The sequence below is a fragment of the Bos indicus genome, chromosome 20, assembly GCF_029378745.1.
Source record: "Bos indicus isolate NIAB-ARS_2022 breed Sahiwal x Tharparkar chromosome 20, NIAB-ARS_B.indTharparkar_mat_pri_1.0, whole genome shotgun sequence".
Taxonomy (NCBI): Eukaryota; Metazoa; Chordata; class Mammalia; order Artiodactyla; family Bovidae; genus Bos; species Bos indicus.
The window spans coordinates 27,777,709-27,805,384 of record NC_091779.1 but is presented as its reverse complement, the minus strand read 5'-3'; the positions used below and the strand labels follow the sequence as shown (position 1 = coordinate 27,805,384).

General features: G+C 36.8%; 1 long non-coding RNA gene across 1 annotated transcript in view; it reads right to left on the bottom strand.

Moving 5' to 3' along the window:
- The window catches only part of LOC139178059 (uncharacterized), a 129,584-nt gene that overhangs the window by 22,072 nt on the left and 79,836 nt on the right, over positions 1–27,676 (bottom strand). The window contains exon 2 of the long non-coding RNA XR_011562490.1: positions 20,999–21,068. This is a non-coding gene — a long non-coding RNA (uncharacterized lncRNA). The remainder of the gene's footprint in view (positions 1–20,998; positions 21,069–27,676) is intronic.

Below are 27,676 nucleotides of genomic sequence, written 5' to 3'. Positions count from 1 at the left end.
ATCTAAATTTCTTAAAATTCAATTTCTTGAAAAATAATCTGTGTGCACTTGAAAAATGTGTATTCTATTGTTATTGGGTGTACTGTTTTATTAATATTAATTAGATTAATTTAGTCAGTAGTATTATTCAAATTTACCATACTCTTGCTGACTTTTGTCCACTCGTTTTATCAGTTATTCAGAAAGGGGTGTTGAAATCTATTATTATAATTATGGATTTATTTCTTCTTGCAGTTCTCTGTTTTTGCTACATGTGTTCTGAAGCTCTCTTATTGAGTAATTATTTGGGATTGTTACGAAGCAATTTCCTTTTCATTATGTAATGACTATCTTAACCCTGGGAATATTCTTTGGTCTAAAATCTGCTGTCCATTACTAATATAGCCAGTCTGCGTGTGTGCATGCTAAGTCACTTCAGTCATGTCCAACTCTGAAACCCATGGACTGTAGTCTGCGAGGCTCCCCTGTCCATGGGGATTCTCCAGGCAAGAATATTGGAATGGGTTGCCATTTCCTTCTCCAGGGGATCTTCCTGACCCAGGTATCAAGCCCATGTCTCCTGCACTGTAGGCAGATTCTTTACCCACTGAGCCACCTGGGAAGGCCAAACTAGTCCTTTTGTTGCCCCATTATTCCTTCAATTCCTCTAGAATACCACTGACTAGAAAACTCAAAGATACACTGATTTATACCACAGATTAAACCTCTGAGAGACAAACACTAGCATTACCCCACACAAGATATTTATAATTTGAACAAAGAATCTAGAGAATTCTAAGCCAGCTTTTCAAAAATGTATTCCATGATCATTAATAGATGGTCACAAACTTAAAAAAAAAAAAAAAAAAACTCTGAGTTAAATATTTGGCTTCTCAAAGTTAAAGCAGCTCTCTTTATTGTGGGTTTTTCAGTCTTTAGGTCATTGTCAGACATCATACATCTCTAAGAGAGGAAATCAAATACTCAGAATTTCCCAAATTTCTTTATAGAACCATTACATCAAGACTATTGTTCTGTGAAAAATATGCTGGGAAAAGTTAACCTAAGAAATAAATGCAAAGGTTACATTTTCAAGTGCCACAGTAGTTACATGAGACAGTATTTTTGAAGCTAAGAACTATTTTTGAGATCCTAAGAGAATGAACAACCTTGATCCTTGTACAAGTTGACTTTAGAGGTTGGTCAAATTAATATTTTACACCCTATGTTTCTAAAAGCCTTTTGGGAAAACTATGCTTGAATGAGAAAAATGAAGAGAAAATTTCTATCCGTGATGCTTCCCAAGCAGGAACCATTACCCCTTAATTACAGAACACTGAAACTGTATTTTGGGGAACAAAGAGGAAAAGCCTTAGATGGGTGGCATAAGAAAGAGGAATTAGGGGGTTCATTTTCATTTCCTTCCACACTAATTGCCTAAGGAGATTTTTATTTCATCAGGAAGTCCACTAACAAATGGCCTCCTTGACTTTTGCTAATCACTTTATTAATGCTTTAGCCAGATTTTAAAATATGTGGTAGTATTAATATCTGTGGAGAAAAACCTTTATTGTGCATAAATTACAAATTTACTATCTCAATTGCAGTTGAGTTTTAATGTTTCCTTTCCAGAAAAGCCCTAGTGCATATTCTTCAGGGAGCAATTCTGCACTCTTAAGGGAATGAACTGAATGACCTAATGGGTCCTTCCATCTTTAATTTCTGTAATTCAGGAAAGCCTCATAAAACACAAGCTTCCTCTGTGAATTAACTTTTCTCTGAAAGTATTGAAACCACTTTCTTGCTCTCTTTGGTAGTACTTTAAAATGCTTAACAATATTAGAAATATTTACTGAACTCATATCGAAAAATATCAGCTAAGTAATACTTAATGGTTCAAATATAATTCTTCCTGAAGACAATATAGGCACATGACTTCTTCATTGCCTTTCAAATTATAGAAAGCCATCCTTTCACAACATGAAGAAAAATAAAGAATTTTTAGAAAGAATCTAAAACAAAGATCAAATCAAACTAACAACGAATTGTGAACTATATTTTAGGACAGGGAAGCCTAGTGTGCTGCAGTTCATGGGGTCGCAGAATCAGACACAACTTAGCGACTAAACAAAAACAACAATCTTTTAGGCATAAAGTATGATGCTAAAATATCATTGTTAAAAAAGAAAAGGCATTTATGGGAAATGCAAAAGAAGTATTACATCCCCATTTAAAACTATCTAGTAGATGTAAAACAAATAACTTTTACTGAAAATATTATGCACACTAAAGAGTGTGAAAATTTAGTAGATATAAGCCATGGTTGTTCACTATAAATGATTGCAATGTAAGAGGAAATACAAAACAACCACCATAGGATAATTAATTAAGTCTATGAGAATTCTGTCAGCATTAGAAGGGTGGGAATATGCATTAAGAAGAAGAGTGAATTGAGGGATCATTTGCAACTATCTGTACCTCCTAGAACGTTGGGTTAAATATCCCATCAGGATTAGAATTCTTTACTCTGGAATTCAGTACTTGCAAGGGTTAAGCTTGGACTTCCATGAATATAGTATCATCTGAGAAATTGTGTGTGTGTGCCTTTGCATTAAAGACTTTTATGATGTATTCATAAAGTATTTGTGACCCTAATATGTTTAGAGTACATATTGTCTTTGAAAGTGAAAGTGTTATTTGCTCAGTTGTGTCTGATTCTGCCACCCCATGAACTATAGCCCACCAGGTTCCTCTGTCCATGAAGTTCTCCAGGCAAAAATACTGGAGTGGGTAGCCACTCCCTTTTCCTGGGACCTTTCTGACCCAGGGATCGAACCCAGGTCTCCCGCATTACAGGCAGATTCTTTACTGTCTGAGCCACAGTGGAAGCCCACATATGGTCTTTATATGGTTATAATTCTAAACTCGCATAACGTTCATTTAAATAACATATATTTTAACATGTACATAAAACCTATTTAGATAATATTATTGAATTAGTAGTAGCCCAATCTTGTGACTCACCTAATGGAAAATGTGAAGTTATTTCCCATTGTATATTATTAATCAGTTTTTAATGCTGTTTGATAGTGGTAATGGCTTCATTTGTAACAAGAATCTTTCCAAAGTTCAGACACAAAGCTACAGCAAATAAGCCTTAACTTTGTATGGGTTTTAGATAAATGTAATATTAGAGAATGGCATTATTACTTTAAAAAAATTATTGAGTCCATCACCCATGACTGATTCATGTGAATGTATGGCAAAAACCACCATAATATTGTAAAGTAATTAGCCTCCAATTAAAAAATAATAAAATAACAAGATAAAAAGAAAAGAGTCCATCAACAAGTCAACAGATAAATGAATTGTAGTGCATAGATGAAATGAAACATTATTCAGCCATAAAAAGGAATGAAGTTCTGATACATGCTACAACATGGAAGAATCTTGAAAACATACTAAATGAAACAAACCAAACACAAAAAGACACACACATATTAAATAATTCCACTTATATGAAATGAATAGAATATACAAATTAATAGAGACGACAAGTGGATTAGAGGTTACTAAAAGCCTCTTGATGAAAGTGAAAGTGGAGAGTGAAAAAGTTGGCTTAAAGCTCAACATTCAGAAGATGAAGATCATGGCATCTGGTCCCCACGCTTCATGGGAAATAAATGGGGAAACAGTGGAAACAGTGTCAGACTTTATTTTTTGGGGCTCCAAAATCACTGCAGATGGTGACTGCAGCCATGAAATTAAAAGACACTTACTCCTTGGAAGAAAAGTTATGACCAACCTAGATAGCATATTGAAAAGCAGAGACATTACTTTGCCAACAAAGGTCTGTCTAGTCAAGGCTATAGTTTTTCCAGTGGTCGTGTATGGATGTGAGAGTTGGACTGTGAAGAAAGCTGAGTGCCGAAGAATCCACGCTTTTGAACTGTGGTGTTGGAGAAGACTCTTGAGAGTCCCTTGGACTGCAAGGAGATCCAACCAGTCCATTCTAAAGGAGATCAGCCCTGGGATTTCTTTGGAAGGAATGATGCTAAAGCTGAAACTCCAGTACTTTGGCCACCTCATGTGAAGAGCTGACTCTTTGGAAAAGACTTTGATGCTGGGAGGGATTGGGGGCAGGAGGAGAAGGGGACGACAGAGGGTGAGATGGCTGGATGGAATCACTGACTCAATGGACATGAGTCTAAGTGAACTCTGGGAGTTGGTGATGGACAGGGAGGCCTGGCGTGCTGTGATTCATGGTGTCGCAAAGAGTCGGACACTACTGAGCGACTGAACTGAACTGAAGGGCTGAGGAAAAGGGAAAATGGGAAATTACTGATTGATAAGTACTGAATTTCTGTTTGTGTGATGAAAGGATTTTAGAAATAGTAGTGATAGGTGTATGGCAACCCTCTCCAGTATTCTTGCCTGGAGAATCCCAGGGACGGTGGAGCCTGGTGGGCTGCCGTCTATGAGGTTGCACAGAATCGGACATGACTGAAGCGACTTAGCAGCAGCAGCAGCAGCAGCAGTGATAGGTGTACAACATTGTGAATGTCATTAATGCCACTGAATCATACACTTAAATAGTTAAAATGGCAAATTTTATGTTATGTGTATTTTAAAATAAAAAAATGTTTAAAAGTACTTTTTTTCTCTTATTTTGACTTTAACATAAGGATTGTTGCAATACAATAATCTCACTCTGATAATCTCAGGGATTATAACACATTTATAAGAGCCCCAAACTCTATAGATAGTGGCATTGAGGGTAACTTACTTTGATTAGTAGCCCATGTTTGGGAAAGATAAAATGAAATAATGATCAAATATGAGCACTGATGGAAAATGAGATAGAAGACAAGTAAGGAAAAGACCTTTGACCCATGTCAACAGTCGATTAAAGCAAACAGGTATAGCATTTTCTGGGCATTGAATTTTTTGATAGAAAGAAGAGAAATGAAGTGGTTGATGGAGAAGAAAGAGCTCCAGGCTAAGAATCTACATTCTAGTCTTGATTCTGTTGTTTTCTATGTACAGAAACTCTAGAAGCTCATGTCTCTGGGTCTTCTTTCTCTTAACATAAAAGGGCTAGATGAATATTTTTTCCTTCGAGTTGTAAAATTATAATTCAGGGCATCAAGATTCAATGACAGAATGATGAAGCCAATTTTTAAAAATCAAATTTTGGCCATTTTGATCAAATCTTAATTATTGTATTGTTCTCAGTATGGTCTAGTGAGAATTGTCATTTGAATCTAACAAGTTAATTTTTGTGTGTAGATACATTACAGAATTTAAAATATGAATTGATAATTTTATTAAGATGCTCTTATAGAATGCTCTATGAAAACATTCTTCTAAGAACAGAGTATGGCATCTGACCTTGATGACTACTAAATGTAACCAAATATAACCCATATGTTTAACTTGTATTTTTGACCATATTCCCAATGAATCTGGAAAATAATCACTGATTTAAAACTCACTGACAATTATTATTGTCTGGTATAGTTAAAGACTCCCTTCATGCAATATAACCAATGTCATATTTTTCTTACTCACAATAGGATCACAAAGTTATCTTGAACTTTACAAATAATATTCCCTTTGACTAGATCATTCATCCCATGTATTCACTATCCCTTTCAAGGTAGTCTTTCAAATCTACCTCAAAATGCTTTCCCAGGAAGTTTTCAAAATTCTCACTGAGCCAGACACTTTTAAAAGGCAAAACCTAGGATATGTTTTCAGGTCCACTGAACAGAGTCCATGTGACTTTTACAAAGCCATATGGTTTTGAAGTTGAAAGTGGAAACGGCAAGAACAAAGATATTGTAAAAGCTCTAAACAGTTTTCAAAATTTGTCTTGTGAATATATATATATACATATATATATATATTTCAATGTGTAAAACTGGATTACCATTTGGTCTGTTTTGCCTCTTTCAGATCAGTTGATTTGTTTAGAAGTTAGATTTCCCAACAATATTTGTAAATGAAGGAAATTAGATCTTTAAATATTATTTTGATGCCAGCCTAGTAGAGTAGCCATTAAATCATACAGTAGGTAATTTTGTTGTTCCAACTTTTTTTTTCTGCCATCTTTACTTTCTTTAGCTTCCTGTAACTATTTCTTGTCTAACAGATCTCAATAGCTAAGCCAGATCTGATGTACACAAGGTACAGCAGTAAACTCACACCAACTATGGGTTATACGGCTTGCCTGTTAGTCTGTTACCCCAATCATAGGATCTAGGTTCCCCATCTCCCCTAAATTCTCTGTACTCCCAACCAGACTTTAGGAGGGTATTTGGACTTGGGCAACCCAGCTCATATTCTCCATTGATTCACTACCTGAATTTCTACAATCTCTTCAGGACCAAAGCCTTGCCCTTTACTGCCCCTGGGGATTCCTGAACACCACCAGGTCCTGCCAAACTCCCCCATGATGTATTCCATTATTGGGTTTCTTGCATTGCAGGCAGTTTTCTGCTTTGCAGGTGGATTTTTTACAGACTGAGCCACCAGAGAAGCCATCTTGTGAAGGGGACCCTACAATAACATGGGCAGATCTTCTGCTGAGTAAACTCTAACTTTTCCCCCAAATTAGAGTGCTAGGTTATATTCTTCACTACCATGCCTTACACACACACATCCCTGAGCCCTCCTAGAATATACAGCAACTGAAATAGAGTCACTGTCTCTGGTGCACAATAAACAGATAAACCTAACAATGTATCTACAAGTATTTAGGTTTGTGTCATAGTGCTGTTCTTTTAATGAAACAAGGGAAATGGTGAACTATTCCTTCAGGACAGGCTCCCCTGGTGACTCAGATGATAAAGAATTTGCTGCAGTGCAGGAGACTTGGGTTTGATCCCTGAATCTGGAAGATTCCCTGAAGAAAGGAATGGCAACCCACTCTTGCCTGAAGAATGGCAACCCAGTATTCTTGCCTGGAAAACTCCATGGACAGAGAAGCCTGGTGGGATACAGTCCATGGGGTCTCTCAGACATGACTAAGAAACTAACATTCCTGTCAGGACACAGAAAAGGTATAAAACAACTTAGAAACAGAAATTTTAAAAGATAAAAACAATTTTTAAACAGTTGCTTTAAATAATCCAGGAACATATTATTTGAAAAATATCTTACTTCTCCAGACACATGGTGTCATTAGAGGGTCTTTCCATTGAGTAGATTCATTATCACAGAGAAACTACATTTCAAGGATACTATCTGCAAATGTTTCCCAGAAAAAAAGATAAAGAAAGCTATTCAGTTTTAAAATAAAATATGGCTTCTCACTGGTCCAGTATTCAGCCTTGCATTAGTGACTCAACCACTGTGTAAAATTCCACATTTACTTAAAAATGAGATGCTCAATAGTAATCATATAACAAAATGATGTATAAGCATTGAGAGGAGAGAGGTGAGGGAAAGACAGGAGAATACATATTCAGCCTGCTATGCATACACTCTGTCATCCCATGATACAGACTTCATGTTTTAGAGTGCAAAAAAAAAAGCACAATCTGGGAAGTCTTCCAAATCCATAAGAGGAAGCACTTGCCAGGATATGGAAGCACTAAATACAGTCCTGGTGGTTTGTTGTGTTGTTTCAGCAAGCTTTGCCAGAACCATCCAAGCTTTGAGTAATGATGGGTGATGAGAAATTTGAAATTTGAGTTAATGACCTTAGCCCAGTGTCTATGAACTATTTTTCTCTGGGGGCTAACTGTTCTTCTGACAAGTATAAAATGAAGTGTTCGTAGGAAAATGAGAGCATTCACAGGTACAAGATCTGACCTTAAGAAATCTAGCATATAGGTTGACTTATTTTAAATTTTTTATTTACTTTCAACATTGTAGCCAGAATACTGGGTATCATAAGAAGTCTGAAATTGAGGTTTTGTGTTTTAGTCTAGTTTCAACCAGCTCTTCACTGACTTTGGAGAGGTATCTCTGATTAAAATTTAAAATAGACAAATATAATATGGTTTTACTAGGTGTTAGTTTATCTAGTTTATAAGTGAATTATTATTTTATAAAAATTTATAAATAATTACTGCAGTGTAATTGGGGAACTTATAAAGTCAAAACTATAGGTTTCTTGCCCTCAAAACATATGCACCCCTTCTACTTCTTTGAGAAAGAATTTTGGTTTCTTTATATAAGACCATTATATAAGCTTGTTTGTTTATTTATTTTTGCTATGCTCTTAACAGTAAGGCCTAATGTAGTATATGTACATCATAGAGGTAAAAGAGGGTGAAGTCATTATCACCCTTTTGAGTTTAGTGATGTAATTTTTATCTCTTTGCAAGCCCTATAGCAACTGAAGCTTTTATTCACACAATTAAACAATCAATATTTGCATTGTCAATGTAATTAGCTTACAGCATTCCTGAAAGAAGACAAAGATTTCAGGCAAAATAAATTATGTAATCGTTTTTGTTGATTTTTGCTAATAGCTTATGGAATTTGGGAATGGTTCCAGAATATTACATTCACAAAACATAGTTAAGAAAGAGAAAACTCATCTATACTGAAAATAAATTAACATAATAATGAACAGTCTACATGGCTTAACTAAAGTATTAAGAGGGTTGAAATTAAAACCATCTGTATCTGCCTGAATTTTATTAATTCTTTTATAACCTGTTTCTTATTTGATGCTTTCTTCCCATTCAAGCTCTTACTGTACCTAGACCAATTCAGACCTACATTACCTCATACACAGACCATTACAAGAGCCCTAGTCTGCTGCCTTACTCCATTTTGCATGATACTTTTAAAGTCCTACAGAACGACCAATATTCTTGTCACACTCTAATTCAAAATATTCAATTACTGTACCTATTTGATTTCAGTCTATATGATCAAATATTTTTGACTAATCCTTTACAAATGAGCTTCTACTTCAACTGTTTTAGTCAGTTTCTGTCCCCCGCATGCTTCTTATACTTATTTATATTTACTCACTCCAGTGCTCTTGCTTACAGTTGCACTTTCAATAATTCCTCTTATCTTATAAATAAAACAATAGAATTACTACTAATAAAATATACATCTTTAATGATTTAACACAAATATTTCCTGTTTTATGAAGAATTCTATACTCAACACAATTGGCAATAGTCTTTTCTTCCTCTAACTCCTTTTAAGCATCTAATGCCAATACGTTGCTATGTGCTAATGATAATCTGAATCTCTAACTGTCCTAGAAAAAGTTTAAAGGTATTACTGCTCTTGAACTCTCTCTCAGTAATGCCGCCCCTGAGTCTTGGATAAATAGAAGGGAAAATCAAGTTTTTATGGCAGTTGAGGCAGAGAGGGCATGTCAAAGATATTTTTTCTGATTCTACAACTGATCACAGACATGTTGAAATGTGCCCTGACTGCCTGACGGCTGAGTAATTAAGGGTCATTTCTCTGATTCTTATTTTGATACAAACAAATGGAAAGCCAAGAAAATCCTCCAAGGATCTTTTTCAGAACTCTAAGGAATCTCTAAAGACATTCAAAAGGGCTTAGAGCTAAATCCTTTTATAAGCAACTTACATGAACAGCAAAATTTTACTCTAGCAAATCTCAGTGGAAAATGTTAAGCTTGATCCTTAGAACCAAAAATGGTTTTCGGTTATGATTGCTTATAGAGTGAATTCACAATAGATAGAGAGATACAAATTATTTTATGATGCTTTGAGGTATTTCTCTCAAGTTAATAACCCTTAATTTAATACAAATTCAAAAGAGGTTATCACAGAAATTTTAGTAAAGAAGTTATTTGCAAAGGTCTGAGTTCTACAGGAAAACCAACAAGAAGTAATGAGCACTCACAGGTAGCAGTCAGAGAGACTTACTCATCTTTAGGTCTGTAAAGGCTGGAGAAGGAAATGGCAACCCACTCCAGTGTTCTTGCCTGGAGAATCCCAGGGACGGGGGAGCCTGGTGGGCTGCTGTCTATGGGGTTGCACAGAGTCGGACACGACTGAAGTGACTTAGCAGCAGGTCTGTAGGGCAAGTGGAGGGAGCAAAAGCTACAGCTGTAGTTATACTATAGGAGTGGATGCCTAACAGAAACTGTGCCCTATAGAAAAATAAAATGAAAGTGAAAGTCACTCAGTCATATCTGACTGTTTGCGACCCCAGAGACCACACAGTACATGGAATTCTCCAGGCCAGAATATTGGAGTGAGTAGCCTTTCCCTTCTCCAGAGGATTTTCCCAACCCAGGGATCAAACCCAGGTCTTCCACATTGCAGGTGGATTCTTTACCAACTGAGCCACAAGGAGAGCCCAAGAAGAATAAGGTCACTGACAAATTGAGGACAAGCAAGGAAGGAACTAGATGATGTTTCCCTGACATTTCTCTCTTTCTAGCCCTCATCTTGGGTCAGAAGGACCCAAATTGATAAAGGTTATAGAGTTCAAACTTTGGGGCATAGAATAGAGTGGAGAATAGTTTTGGAATGATAAAGAGAAAATATTCAGCACACTCCCAAAGGTCATGCCATATGGGAACCATTTACCACAGTTGTTATATGACCTTTGATTAACCACTTCAAGTTGAAAAATGATCATAAGGGGAAAATCTATCAATACTATCTACAGCCTTTTCTGAGATATGGACATTCATACCCTATGTACCTCTTTACACTAACTCTTTTTCGTGAAGCTTTTCACTCAAAAGCAGACTTCCTAAAGTTCAATTCAGTTCAGTTCAGTCACTCAGTCATGTCCGACTCTTTGCAATCCCATGAATTGCAGCACGCCAGGCCTCCCTGTCCATCACCAACTCCCAGAGCACACTCAAACTCATGTCCATCGAGTTAGTGATGCCATCCAGCCATCTCATCCTCTGTCATCCCCTTCTCCTCCTGCCCCCAATCCCTCCCAGCATCAAAGTCTTTTCCAATGAGTCAACTCTTCGCATGAGGTGGCCAAAGTACTGGAGCTTCAGCTTTAGCATCATTCCCTCCAAAGAACACCCAGGGTTGATCTCCTTTAGAATGGACTGGTTGGATCTCCTTGCAGTCCAAGGGACTCTCAAGAGTCTTCTCCAACACCACGGTTCAAAAGCATCAATTCTTCGGCACTCAGCTTTCTTCACAGTCCAACTCTCACATCCATACATGACCACTGGAAAAACCATAGCCTTGACTAGACAGACCTTTGTTGGCAAAGTAATGTCTCTGCTTTTCAATATGCTATCTAGGTTGGTCATAACTTTTCTTCCAAGGAGAAAACGTCTTTTAATTTCATGGCTGCAATCACCATCTGCAGTGATTTTGGAGCCCAGAAAAATAAAGTCTGACACTGTTTCCACTGTTTCCCCATCTATTTCCCATGAAGTGATGGGACCAGATGCCATGATCTTTGTTTTCTGAATGTTGAGTTTTAAGCCAACTTTTTCACTGTCCTCTTTCACCTTCATTTTCAACTAAAAAGAGCCTTTTTAGTTCCTCTTCACTTTCTGCCATAATGGTGGTGTCATCTGCATATCTGAGGTTATTGATATTTCTCCCGGCAATCTTGATTCCAGTTTGTGCTTCTTCCAGCCCAGTGTTTCTCAGGATGTACTCTGCATAGAAGTTAAATAAACATGGTGACAGTATACAGCCTTGACATACTCCTTTTCCTATTGGGAACCAGTCTGTTGCTCCGTGTCCAGTTCTAACTGTTGCTTCCTGACCTGCATATAGGTTTCTCAAGAGGCAGGTCAGGTGGTCTGGTATTCCCATCTCTTTCAGAATTTTCCACAGTTTATTGTGATCCACACAGTCAAAGGGTTTGGCATAGCCAATACAGCACAAATAGATGTTTTTCTGGAACTCTCTTGCTTTTCGATGATCCAGCGAATGTTGACAATTTGATCTCTGGTTCCTCTGCCTTTTCTAAAACCAGCTTGAACATCTGGAAGTTCACGGTTCATGTATTGCTGAAGCCTAGCTTGGAGAATTTTGAGCATTGCTTTAACAGAGTGTGAGATGAGTGCAATTGTGCGGTAGTTTGAGCACTCTTTGGCATTGCCTTTCTTTGGGATTGGAATGAAAACTGACCTTTTCCAGTCCTGTGGCCACTGCTGGGTTTTCCAAATTTGCTGGCATATTGAGTGCAGCACTTTCACAGCATCATCTTTCAGGATTTGAAATAGCTCCACTGGAATTCCATCACCTCCACTAGCTTTGTTCGTAGTGATGCTTTCTAAGGCCCATTTGACTTCACATTCCAGGATGTCTGGCTCAAAGTTAGGATGTAGAATTTTGCCAGATAGGATCACAAATTTACCTGAGCATTTTCTTCAGTGAATTATTCTTTAATACAATAGTCTGTTTGTTGTTGTTGTTTTAGTCACTAAGTGTTGTCTGACTTTTTTATGACTCCATGGACTGTAGCCTGCCAGGCACCTCTGTCCATGGGGTTTCCCAGGCAAGAATAAGGAATGGGTGAATCTTCCTGCCCCAGGGATCAAACTCACGTCTCCTGCATTAGCAGGCAGATTCTTTACCACTGGGCCATCAGGGGAGCCCATATATAATTCCTAGATTTCACAATTTCATAGATATGCTAACCTACTACTATATTCTATTATATACAATTAAGAAAATAGATAGAAGCAATTTAATATTTTTCTAGCATTGATTTATATACTGCACTTTGATTTTGTGATTTTTGTGGAGAGTGTCTGTCTGTACTCAAGCTCAGTGTAATGAGTTCCATAAAGGTGCTGGTTTACATGAAGCTTTTAACACTTGCTGTTGTTTGTTGTTCAGTCGCTAAATCCTGTCCAGCTCTTTGTGACCCCATGAATTGCAGCTCACCAGGTTTCCCTGGCCTGCACTATCTCCCGGAGTTTGCTCAAATGCATATCCATTGAGTTGGTGATGGCATCCAACCATCTCATCCTCTGTTGGCCCCTTCTCCTCCTGCTCTCAACCTTAATACTTACCATATTCACTTCTAATTCATTATATATTTACTCATGGTCCACTACATTTACCAAGCACTCTGCTATCCCTAGGGATGAATGACAGTACCAGAGTGAAGACAAATGGGTTTTGACACATCTGTAAACATTATGAAGTTCTTACATGCTCATGTTTCCTTCTCTTGGATAACATCCCACTACAGCTTTCCAGTATTGACCTCTAACATTGAATATAATTCTAAGGATATTTCAGATACTAGAGATTTGAGTTCACAGAACTCAGTGTATCACAAGAGATTATAATCCCTACTACAAAAGGTACACAGGAGTCAGGTCTGAGTCTTATAAATTTTGAAAAGAAGCTTGATATTAGACTCTATCCAAATGACAATGTGAAATACTTGACAAGCATTAAGACTGGAAGTAACAAAATTATATAATATCTAAGTTTCATAAAGAGTCCTCAGGTTACAGAAAAGAAAGTGGATGGAAACTAACCAAGAATATACATAATGATATAAATTACAAACCATTTAATAATCCAGAATGAAAGATGGCAATGGTCTGGATTACATGGGGATAACAGAGGTGTAGAGAAGTAGACTACCTAGAGATATTTAGAAAGCAGAATCCTTGGAACTTTATGATCAGTTTCATGTGAATAGTAAGGAAGAGGAATCAAGAACAACTCCAGTGTTTAAGGCATGACCAACTGGATATAGAGAGTGTAATTTTCCAGGACAAGGAATGAGAGATGGAGTATTGCTTTTGAATTAAATATTTCCTTTATTATTTGTCAGTAGCCATCCATGATAAAAAAAAAGTTTCTTTGCTCCTTATATCTTTTTGATTATCTTTATATTTCAATTTTTCTCTGCCATCTAATTTTTGGTGTCTTTTAACACCTATAGCTATTTATACTCATTAATACAATCTTATGCTGGCAATTCATGTTAGAGTTTACTCCATTAATACTTATTGTAAAAATTGACATTTGGCCCATTTTTTATATTAGTTCTGCTGTGTATATTTTATGTGGTTTAGCTATTTCCTTTTATTCTTAATTATGTGTCATCAGCTAAAGAATTCAATTTCTTATAAATAATTCCTCCTTTTTCATAACAATTTGGAATTTATATATATCATTTCCTTTCTATTAAAGTTTATCCTTATATCTTATCTTGAATCTGTATTCTTCTATTGGTATTAACAATGAAAGCATCAAACTGTGGTGTTAAAGAATCTTGAGAGTCACTTGGACAGCAAGGAGATCAAACCAATCAATCCTAAAGGAAGTCAACTCTGAATATTCACTGGAAGGACTGATGCTGAACCTGAAGCTCCAATACTTTGGTCACTTGATGCCAATAGCTGACTTATTGGAAAAGACCTTGATGCTTGGAAAGACTGAGGGCAGGAGGAGAAGGGAGTGACAGGATGAGATGGTTGGATGGCATGATCAACTCAATGGACATAACTTTGAGCATTCTCCAGGAGATAGTGAAGGACAGAAAAGCCTGGTGTGCTGCAGACCATGGGGTTGCAAAGAGATGGAGACGACTGAGTGACTCAAAAATATCAGTATTAAGAATGAAAGAGAACTATCACTGCTACCTCTAACACTTCTGCTCTTTAACACACTGACTCATGTGTTTTTTTTTTTTTAATACTGTCTTCTCAAGTTCTAACTCTGGTTGTTTTTTATTATCTAGAATATGAAAAATAATTTATTTAGGAAAATTTTAAGAGGCATGCCTTATGATTCTGCACTGTTCTGAAATATTAATAAATAAATATTACATATGTATTCTTAATGATCCAATTTTTGTCCTAATAGATATATCACTTATGAATTTTGGTCAGATTAAAATGTAGGCAAGGCAAGTATAAGAGAATTTTATGTTAAATCTAAGAAGATATGTTCTTATACTCTAGAGGATGCAAACCTAAATTATTAGGACTATTTAAATATATGTAATTGAATGTGAAAATTAACAGCCACTGTTTTAATCCAGTATTGTTTCAGAGTACATTAAAGCATTTATTAATATCTCATCCTCTGTCATCCCCTTCTCCTCCTGCCTTCAATCCTTCCCAGCATCAGGGTCTTTGCCAATGAGTCCTTTTTTCACATCAGGTGGCCAAAGTATTGGAGCTTCAGCTTCAGCATCAGTCCTTCCAGTGAATATTCAGGAATAGTGAATATTCAGACTGATTTTCTTTAGGATTGACTGGTTTGATCTCCTTGCAGTCCAAGGGACTCTCAAGAGTCTTCTCCAACACCACAGTTCAAAACCATCAGTTCTTTGGTGCTCAGTCTTCTTTACAGTTCAACTCTTATATTCATACATGACTACTGGAAAAACCATAGCTTTGACTAAACAGACCTTTGTTGGCTAAGTAATGCCTCTGCTTTTTAATATGCTGTCTAGGTTTGTCATGGCTTTTCTTCCTATTTTTCTTACTTGCAGTTACATGTCCATCTGCGAATAGAAGTGTTCCATTATTTTCCTACTGGAAAATGACAATGTTACCCAAGAAATCCGTTTGATCTATGGTCTTTTTCTTCTCTCTAAAGTAGAATTCTTTCCCTGCCATGAAACATCCTTTATTAAATTCATGAACTTCTCTCAGCATGCTTAATGATGAAAAATCTCAATTAATAGATGTGTTTCTTTTCAGCATAAAAAAAGGCATACATCTTGAAATCATTCAGTGGATTATTACAGTTTCTGGGAACAAGCCCAAGGGTTCCTCAGCATGCTATATAAGACCCTTCTCAATCTTGCCCTTCATTCTTCCCTTTTCACATTATATTCAAGTTATATTAAAATTCTCTCCATCCCCAAATCATCAAGGTCTTTCTCTTTGATCTTCCTTCATGATTTTACAGTTACAGCTCTCTCCTGTTGGACTGCTTTTGTTCTCTCTTTACTCCTTTCATCAGGACTGCTCTGTTTCAAATAAATAAATTTTATTTACCTAAGAATAAAGTTTCAAAACCACCTCATTTTATGAGTTTGTTCTGATCACCTCAACATCAACAAAAATTAGCAGGCATTCTTATGTCCAACAATAACAAGTTATGCTTTTCTACCTTATGCCACCGATAACAGCAACTTATAATGATCTCTTCATTTGTCCACCTCCCTAAAAAGACTGCTTCTTGATAATGGGTGTTGTATCTCATTTACCTTTCTTATTTAGCAATGAAAATATTTATCCAGTATAATGCCCTACTCCATCATCCACAAAAAATATACATGACTTCATTTCTAGACACATTGAATCAGAAATTCAATGCCAGGGGAACTAGGGGAACTAGTATGTTATGTCATATTATCTAAAATTTCCAAAGACCCCTCACATTTACAGATGACTTATTTCCTACTTCATAGCACTTACAACTTACTTCCTGCATTTCCATATATTAACTATCACACTAGCACTGAGATAAGTAAAATATATCCTATTTCATAAATGAATAGGCTGAATTTCAGCAATTCTGACAATATTTAGGGGATTCAAAATCAGTTCTGATTTCAAGCCTCAAGTTTCCCCCTATAAATATAAAAGTTAAATATTTCAAATAGCTAAAACAATGTGCCTGTCTTATATTGATTTAATGCTATGAGATTTATCATTACATTTGTAATCATAGAGAAACAGAAAAACAGATCATTTCCTTTTGATATAATACGAAGATACTCTTCAAATGTTTAAGGACTTAAGATTTTAAATTATGCAGCCTGGGATACAATAGTCACTACTTTTATGATAACCCTTTTTTTAATGGTTCAAAGCCATTATGGCCAAGTCATTACTACCAATGAGGATAATTAGGACCTTTCAAGTAAAACAACAAATTTTTTTTGCCACACGGCTTGGGGGATTGAAGGTGGGTTCAGGTTCATACGTACCTCCCATCTAGGTATGGGAGGGCAGAGTCCTAACTACTGGACTGCCAGGGAATTCCTAAAACAACAACCTTAAATGGTATCTATTACTTTCATCTCTAAATTTGAAATCATTTATGAGTCCTTGTTTCAGCTATTTTAAGAAGAAAATAAAATACGTGATATTTTTATTTTTGATTAAAATGTAATTATAGACAGATTTAAGTTATGATACACAGATGTAATACCAACTCCAGTATTGCCTGGGAAATCCCATGGACAGAGGAGCCTGGTGGCCTACAGTACATGCAGTTGAAATGAATGAAAATGAAAACACAACAACCCAAAACCTGTGGGACATGGTAAAAGCAGTCCTAAGGGGAAAGTTCATAGCAATACAAGCACACCTCAAGAAACAAGAAAAAAGTCAAATAAATAACCTAACTCTACACCTAAAGCAACTAGAAAAGGAAGAAATGAAGGACCCCAGGGTTAGTAGAAGGAAAGAAATCTTAAAAATTAGAGCAGAAATAAATGCAAAAGAAACAAAAGAGACCATAGCAAAAATCAACAAAACCAAAAGCTGGTTCTTTGAAAGGATAAATAAAACTGACAAACGATTAGCCAGACTCATCAAGAAACAAAGGGAGAAAAATCAAATCAATAAAATTAGAAATGAAAATGGAGAGATCACAACAGACAACACAGAAATACAAAGGATCATAAGAGACTACTATCAACAATTATATGCCAATAAAATGGACAACGTGGAAGAAATGGACAAATTCTTAGAAAAGCTCAACTTTCCAAAACTGGACCAGGAAGAAATAGAAAATCTTAACAGACCCATCACAAGCACGGAAATTGAAACTGTAATCAAAAATCTTCCAGCAAACAAAAGCCCAGGTCCAGACGGCTTCACGGCTGAATTCTACCAAAAATTTAGAGAAGAGCTAACACCTATCCTGCTCAAACTCTTCCATAAAATTGCAGAGGAAAGTTTACTTCCAAACTCATTCTATGAGGCCAACATCATCCTAATACCAAAACCTGACAAATATCCCACAAAAAAAGAAAACTACAGGCCAATATCACTGATGAACATAGATGCAAAAATCCTTAACAAAATTCTAGCAATCAGAATCCAACAACACATTAAAAAGATCATACACCATGGCCAAGTGGGCTTTATCCCAGGGATGCAAGGATTCTTCAATATCCACAAATCAATCAATGTAATACACCACATTAACAAATTGAAAAATAAAAACCATATGATCATCTCAATAGATGCAGAGAAAGCCTTTGACAAAATTCAACACCCATTTATGATAAAAACTCTCCAGAAAGCAGGAATAGAAAGAACATACCTCAACATAATAAAAGCTATATATGACAAACCCACAGCAAACATTATATCCTCAATGGTGAAAAAATTGAAAGCATTTCCTCTAAAGTCAGGAACAAGACAAGGGTGCCCACTTTCACCATTACTATTCAACACAGTTTTGGAAGTTTTTGCCACAGCAATCAGAGCAGAAAAAGAAATAAAAGGAATCCAAATTGGAAAAGAAGAAGTAAAACTCTCACTATTTGCAGATGACATGATCCTCTACATAGAAAACCCTAAAGACTCCACCAGAAAATTACTAGAACTAATCAATGACTATAGTAAAGTTGCAGGATATAAAATCAACACACAGAAATTCCTTGCATTCCTATACACTAATAATGAGAAAACAGAAAGAGAAATTAAGGAAACAATTCCATTCACCATTGCAACGGAAAGAATAAAATACTTAGGAATATATCTACCTAAAGAAACTAAAGACATATATATAAAAAACTATAAAACACTGGTGAAAGAAATCAAAGAGGACACTAATAGATGGAGAAATATACCATGTTCATGGATTGGAAGAATCAATATAGTGAAAATGAGTATACTACCCAAAGCAATTTATAGATTCAATGCAATCGCTATCAAGCTACCAACGGTATTCTTCACAGAGCTAGAACAAATAATTTCACAATTTGTATGGAAATACAAAAAACCTCGAATAGCCAAAGTGATCCTGAGAAAGAAGAATGGAACTGGAGGAATCAACCTACCTGACTTCAGGCTCTACTACAAAGCCACAGTTATCAAGACGGTATGGTACTGGCACAAAGACAGAAATATAGATCAAAGGAACAAAATAGAAAGCCCAGAGATAAATCCATGCACATATGGACACCTTATCTTTGACAAAGGAGGCAAGAATATACAATGGATTAAAGACAATCTCTTTAACAAGTGGTGCTGGGAAATCTGGTCAACCACTTGTAAAAGAATGAAACTAGAACACTTTCTAACACCATACACAAAAATAAACTCAAAATGGATTAAAGATCTAAACATAAGACCAGAAACTATAAAACTCCTAGAGGAGAACATAGGCAAAACACTCTCTGATATACATCACAGCAGGATCCTCTATGACCCACCTCCCAGAATATTGGAAATAAAAGCAAAAATAAACAAATGGGATCTAATTAACCTTCAAAGCTTCTGCACATCAAAGGAAACTATTAGCAAGGTGAAAAGACAGCCTTCAGAATGGGAGAAAATAATAGCAAATGAAGCAACTGACAAACAACGAATCTCAAAAATATACAAGCAACTCCTACAGCTCAACTCCAGAAAAATAAATGACCCAATCAAAAAATGGGCCAAAGAACTAAATAGACATTTCTTCAAAGAAGACATACAGATGGCTAACAAACACATGAAAAGATGCTCAACATCACTCATTATCAGAGAAATGCAAATCAAAACCACTATGAGGTACCATTTCACTCCAGTCAGAATGGCTGTGATCCAAAAGTCTACAAATAATAAATGCTGGAGAGGGTGTGGAGAAAAGGGAACCCTCTTACACTATTGGTGGGAATGCAAACTAGTACAGCCACTATGGAGAACAGTGTGGAGATTCCTTAAAAAACTGGAAATAGAACTGCCCTATGATCCAGCAATCCCACTGCTGGGCATACACACTGAGGAAACCAGAAGGGAAAGAGACACATGTACCCCAGTGTTCATCGCAGCACTGTTTATAATAGCCAGGACATGAAAGCAACCTAGATGTCCATCAGCAGATGAATGGATAAGAAAGCTATGGTACATATACACAATGGAATATTACTCATCCATTAAAAAGAATTCATTTGAATCAGTTCTAATGAGGTGGATGAAACTGGAGCCTATTATACAGAGTGAAGTAAGCCAGAATGAAAAATACCAATACAGTATAATAACGTATATATATGGAATTTAGAAAGATGATAACAATAACCCTGTGTACAAGACAGCAAAAGAGATACTGATGTATAGATCAGTCTTATGGACTCTCTGGGAGAGGGAGAGGGTGGGAAGATTTTGGAGAAAGGCATTGAAACATGTAAAATATCATGTATGAAACGAGATGCCAGTCCAGGTTCGATGCACGATACTGGATGCTTGGGGCTAGTGCACTGGGATGACCCAGAGGGATGGTATGGGGAGGGAGGAGGGAGGAGGGTTCAGGATGGGGAACACATGTATAGCTGTGATGGATTCATTTTGATATTTGGCAAAACTAATACAATTATGTAAAGTTTAAAAATAAAATAAAATTTAAAAAAAAGATTAAAATAGACCAAATATGGACAATACAAAAATATATATATAATGTTAGATTACCAATGCCCCACTGTTTTTGTATGTTCAGACTTTTGGTCTTAATTTTCTGTGAATAAAAGTGTTTAGTTTAAAAATAAATAAATAAATAAATAAAATTTAATTTATTTTATTTTTTAACTCTACAATATTGTATTGGTTTTGCCATATATCAACATGAAGAAAGGCTTTCTTATTTCTCCTTGCTATTCTTTGGAACTCTGCATACAGATGGATATATCTTTCCTTTTTTCCTTTGCCTTTCACTTCTCTTCTTTTCTCAGCTCTTTATAAGGTGTCCTCAGACAACCATTTTGCCTTTTTGAATTTCTTTTTCTTGGGGATGGTTTTGATCACCACCTCCTGTCCAATATCACAAACCTCTGCCATAGTTCTTCACGTACTCTGTCTATTAGATCTAATCCTTTGAATGTATTTGTTACTTCCACTGTATAATCATAAGGGATTTGATTTAGGTCATACCTGAATGCTCTAATGGTTTTCCCTACTTTCTTCAATTTAAGTCTGAATTTTTCAGTAAAGCATTCATGATCTGAAAAAAAAAAAAAAGATAGTGAACAATATAATACTTAAAATTAGAATATAAAATCTGTGATGCAGGTAAGGATTTTTGTTTGCTTTCTTCATTGGCTGGTTCCCAGTACATAAAAGAGTTTCTGTGGTTCTTCATACACACACAACAAATATTTGTTGAGAAGTGAATAAAATGTAATTGCTAATAGTAATAGTGTTACTCGTTCAGTCGTGTCCAGCTCTTTGCGATCGTGAGGACTGTAGCCCGCCAGGCTTCTCTGCCCATGGGATTCTCCAGACAAGAATACTGGAGTGGATTGCCATTCCCTTCTCTAGAGGATCTTTATGATGCAGGAATTGAAGCCAGGTCTCCTGCACCCCAAGCAGATTCTCTACTGTCTGAGCTACAGGGAAGATCCTATAATTGCTAATAGCTAAGCATTTTAGACATGAAGAGAAAAATAAGAAAAGGATCACAAAACTCAAGAAGCTCACAGTCCTTTCTCCGTCAAGTCACCTTCCAAACCTAACCTTCATATCTGTAGGAAAACTGGTCAGTCTATGTATTAAGAACAGTACTAGAAGATAGTGGGATTCTGGAATATAACTAGGGGTAGAAGGAAATGGCAACCCACTCCAGTGTTCTTGCCTGGAGAATCCCAGGGACGGGGGAGCCTGGTGGGCTGCTGTCTATGGGGTCGCATAGAGTCAGACACAACTGAAGTGACTTAGCAGCAGCAGCAGAAAGTGTCTGTGTCCACTTTAATATCCAATGTTGTTATTATGTACAGCAAAAACCTTCCAGTAAATAGCAGCACTAAAAATATTTATTTGGTTTAATCTTTTACTTTGATAAGGAACATAAAATCCAGTTCCAATTGGGAAACTAAAATGTATTTCCTATGTTGCTTCAGTCGGATTATTAAGGCATTTCCAGGAATTCGTTTATAATTCTTTTGTTTTCCCATGTAAATTTTTTGTTTGTTTTCTTTCAGCATTTGCTTGTCCGATGAATGATCTGCTCAAGAAACTTATTTTCTTACAAATTAAAAAAAAAATCTTCATTATAAGAATCTATATTTTTAAAAAGCTGGCACACACTTTTAATCAATGTATATAGAAGAATAAACATATTTCAAGTGCTTATAATCAGCTTACTAGGAAGACTATTAACTCTTTTAGTTACATAGGAAATTACACAGTAATTTACATAGTAAATTTACATTATAAAATAACTATGTAATTTATTCCAGTGCATCAGTTGCCAAAAGGAGCAAATACACCTCAGAGTTCGTAACAGCAATTTCTGATGTGAGAGATTTAATGTACTGTTTACAGAAAGATTATTATTCTCAAGTATTATGTTTTACATACAGGTTAACATGTAATTTCTCATATGGTGAAATTCACTGGAAAGTTTTGTTAAATTTAATACTCTTTAAAATCATGTTTGCATAGACATGTATCTCTGAGGTTTTAAGCTAATAAAACAACATTTCCACAAACTGTTTGGATCACTGCATTCTGAAATTTAGAGACTTCCTCACCCAAACTCAAGTATTGTCCTTCCAAGTGGTTCTTAAGGACTTTAGGATGTTCAAAAATTAATCAATAAAATTGCCATTTGATAGGTCTGCAAAATTAGAGAACAAAACATTACCATTTCATTATTATAGTTGAAATAGCCACCATTTAAATATTAATGTTGTAATTTAGATTGTAAAGTCTAAATCAGAGAAGGAAAAAAGTCAGTTTTTCTATGCACTATTCTTGAAAATAGCATGTGTTTATACATTTGTTAGGGTTTCCCTGTTGGCTCAGAATGTAAGAAATGCATCTGAAATGCAGGAGACAGCACAGGTTCTATTCCTGGGTTGGGAAGATGCCCTGGAGAGGAGAAGGGAATGGCTATCCAATCCAGTATTCTTGCCTGGAGAATTCTATGGCTGAGGAAAAGAGTGGGACATGAGCAAATAACACTAACTAATTATACATTTATTGGGGCCTTCCACATGACTCAGACAGAAAAGAATCCATCCTCAGGGCAGGAGACCCAGATTTGATCCCTGGGTTGGAAAGATCCCTTGGAGAAGGGAATAGCAAGCTACTGCAATATTCTTGCCTGGAAAATCCCATGGACAGAGGAGCCTGGCGGGCTATAGTCATTGGGGTCCAAAAGAGTCAGATACACTTAGAGGCTAAACAACAACAACAACATACTTTTGTACTTTAAACTCAAAGGTGCAGGGGACTCCCCTGGTGGTCCAGTGGAAAAGATTTCATGCTCCCAAAGCAGGGAGCCCAGGTTCAACCTCCCGGTCAGGGAACTAGATCCCACATGCTGCAACTAACAGTTCACATGCCAGCAATTAAGACTTGGCACAGCCAAATAAATAAATAATTTTAAAAATGAAAGTGAATTTGTGTGTGTGTGTGTGTCACTTAATTCTGTTTATGTTAGCAAGTATGAATGTATGCATTAGCAGTGTGTGGACACAGTGTGGTTCTTGATTTCTGGATGAGTTCAGATATACAGATCCCAAATCCCCATTTTATTCTTCAACATTTAGAACCCTCTGGTTTTGCACTGAGTGGTTAATTTAGCTCTTTGATCATATTGTCTGCAGCCATTGTCCAGCCTTCTATAAATGTAAATAAAACTATTTACTTTGTGTTAGGCTTATAATCCTTTGCAATCCAAGAATAGGATCACTGACACAGTCTGCTTACACACCGTTTTCTGTGTGTGGTACTGTCTGATATGACCATATATGAACTGCCATCCAGACCATCTTGATGATCTAAATGTTCTAGCCTCTGGTCAGCAGACACATGCCCTTATTCGACATTCTCCTGGAGGGTTCAGGAATCAAAGGAACATGAATTTTGGATTAACCATTAAGCATTTGGAATTAAAAACTAATTGTACAATTTTGAGACACATTTATTCAGTGTCATGATCAGATTACCACATTTGGCAATCAACAGGGTGAGTGCAAAAAAAAAAAAAAAATACATTAAAAACTTTTGTTGGAATGCTTTATACTTTCCACAGAACAGAAACCAAAATAACCTGTTATGCTATCAGTCACAGATAAAATCCTCGAGTTTTTTCACCCACATGAGTATCATATAAAATACGTCTTCTCGTAGCAGCGCGGCCTTGCCTCCACTGTACTTGGCTGAGTTCACAAATCTGTTGACACCTATAACTCTCCTGCCACTTCTCTGACTCTTCTCTCCCTACTAAGTTTTGTTTCTTGGTAGTAATTAAATCCTTCGCAAAGGATTTAATTGGCATAGCTACTGCTGCTGCTGAAACTGCCACAGCCATCTTGGCTTCATGGTCTGGCAAAGTATTGGCCTCTATCACCACAAGGGCCAGAACTTTTGCCTCCAAAGTTTCCTCCTTTCATGGGTCCAAAATTAAGACTGATTATTGCACTGGCCAAAATCTTTGTAGCTTCTACAATCTTCAAAACTGCTTCCACCATTACTAAATTCATTACAGCCATCCCTACTGCCATCACGCTGTTGTTGTTCAATCATCAATTCCTGTCCAACTCTTACTGACCCAATGGACTGCAGCACACCAGGCTTCTCCATGCCTCACTGTCTCCCGGAGTTTACCCAAGTTCATGTCCATTGCATCAGTGATGTCATCCAACAATCACACACTCTGTTGCCCTCTTCTACCTCTGCCTTCAATCTTTCCCAGTATCAGGGTCTTTTCCAACGAGTTGGCTCTTTGCATCAGGTGGCCAAAATAGTGAAGCTTCAGCTTCAGCATCAGTCCAAGAGTATTCAGGCTTGATTTCCTTAAATATTGGCTGCTTTGATCTCCTTCCAGTCCAAGGGACTCTCAAGAGTCTTCTCCAGCACCACAGTTCAAAAGCATCAATTCTTCAGTGCTCTGCCTTCCTTATGGTCCAGTTCTCACAACCATACATGATTACTGGAAAGACCACAGTCTTGACTATATAGACCAGTGTCAGCAAAGTGGTGTCTTTGTTTTTTAATACACTGTCTAGGTTTGTCAAAGCTTTCCTCCTAAGAAGCAATCATCTTCTAATTCCAAGGCTGCAGTCACCATCTTCTTCCCAAGAAGAGGAAATCTGTCACTGTTTCCATCTTTTCCCCTTCTATTTGCCATGAAGTGATGGGGCCAGATGCCATATATTTAGTTTTAAGCAAGCTTTTTCACTCTCCTCCTCATCAAGAGGTTCTTTAGTTCCTCTTTCCTATCTGCCATTAGAGTGGTATCATCCCCATACTGAAGAAGGAAATGCAAACCCACTCCAGTATTCTTGCCTGGAGAATCCTGTGGATAGAGGAGCCTGGTGGGCCGCTGTCCATGGGGTCACACAGAGTTGGACACGACTGAAGCAACTTAGCAGCAGCAGCAGCAGCATTCCCACATCTGAGGTTACTGATGTTTCTCCTGGCAATCTTGATTCCAGCTTATAACTCATACAGGCCAACATTTTTCATGATATGCTCTGTGTATACGTTAAATAAACATGGTGACAATAAACTGCCTTGTCCTACTCCTTCCTCAATCCTGAACCAGTAAATTGTTCCATATGAGGTTCTAACTGTTGCTTCTTGACCGTCATATAGGTTTCTCAGGAGACAGGTAAGATGCTCTGGTATTCCCATTTCTTTTAAGAGGTTTCTGCTGTTTGTTATGATCTACCAACAGCTAGTGGAGGTGATGGAATTCCAGTTGAGCTATTTCAAGTCCTAAAAGTTGATGCTGCTAAAGTGCTGCACTCAATATGCCCAGCAAATTTGGAAAACTCAGCAGTGGACAAAGGACTGGAAAATTGTCCATTTTCATTCCATCCCAAAGAAAGGCAATGCCAAAGAATGTTCAAACTACTTTTAGTAGTTCAAGTTCAGCAACTGAAGTGAACATAGTCAAAGGCTCAATTGTAGTCAATAAAACAGAGGTAAATAGTTTTCTGGAATTCCCTTTCTTTCTCTATGATCCAGTGAATGTTGGCAATTTGATCTCTGGTTCCTCTGCCTTTTCTAAACCTAGCTTAGACGTTTAGAAGTTCTCAGTTCACGTAATGTTGAAGCTTAGCATGCAGGATTTTGAGCATAACCTTACTGGCATGGGAGATGAGTGCAATTGCACAGTGGTTTGAACATTCTTTAGTACTGCCTTTCTTAGGAATTGGGATGAAGATTGACCTTTTCCAGTCCTGTGGCCACTGATGGGTTTTCCAAATTTGCTGACATATTGAGTGCAGTATTTTGATAGCACCACCTTTTAGGATTTTAAATAGTTCTGCCACATATCTGTCACCAAAGCCACCTCTGCAAAGTGTCCTCTATGACTAAAGTTGTCATTCTCACCAAAATCACCTCTGTGATCACCACCAAAGTTTCCAGAACCATTTCAACCTCTTTGCCTGGATGAAGCACTAGTTGTCTCTTGCTTAGGTCTTTTCTAACTTCAGCTGTGGCCATTCATGATGTGGCAGTGGGCTTCCCTGGTGGCTCAGAGGGTAAAGAATCTAGCCTCTCTTCTTGCCACTGTCTCAGCCAAAATTTCGATCGCTTCAATTTTCTCATACTGTTCATAAGAATCTCATCTGTTAATTTTATTTTTATTTCCACTACTAAAATCTCTTGCACAGCAAAGAAACCAAAAACAAAATAAGATAGCCTATGAACTGGAAGAAAATATTTGCAAATGGTGGGAATAATGAGATTAACTTCCAAAATATACAAACAGCACATACAGCTTAACATAAAAAAAAAAAGAAAAATAGGCACAACATCTAAATAGACATTTCTCCAAAGAAAGCATACAGATGGCCAACAGGCACATGAAAAATCACTCAACATCGCTAATTATTGGAGACATGCAAATCAAAACTCCAAGGAAGTATCAGTTCACATAAATAAGAGAGGTCATCATCAAAAAAGTTTACAAATAATAAATACTGGAGAGAGTATGGAGGAAAAACGAATCCTTCTACACCATTGGTGAGAATGTAAATTGGTATAGCCACTATGGAGAAGAGTATGAAAGTTCCTTAAAAAACTAAAGCTAGAACTACCACGTGCATACTTAGTCACTTCTGTTGTGTCGAACTCTGCAACGCTATGGACTATATCCTACCAGGCTCCTCTGTCCATGGGATTCTCCAGGCAAGAATACTGGAGTGGGTTTCTATGCCTTCCTCCAGGGGATCTTCCAGACCCAGGAGCTCCTGTGTCTCCTGCATTGCAGACAGATTCTTTACTGCTGAGCCACTGGGGAACCCCCAGAACTATCATATGATCTTGCAATCCCATTATGAGGCATACATCTGGAGAAAACTCTAATTCAAAAAAGTACATGCACTCTAACATTTATTGTGGCACTATTTACAACAGGCAAGACATGGAAGCAACCTAAATGTCCATTGACAGATAAATGAATAAAGAAGATGTGGCATATATACACAATGGAATATTAATCAGCCATAAAAAAGAATGAAATACTGCCATTTACAACATGGATGGATCTAGTGATTATTATACTAAGTGAAGTAAGTCAGATAGAGAAAGACAAATATCATATATTGTTTATATGTGGAATCTAAAAGACAAAGATAATGTGAATTTATT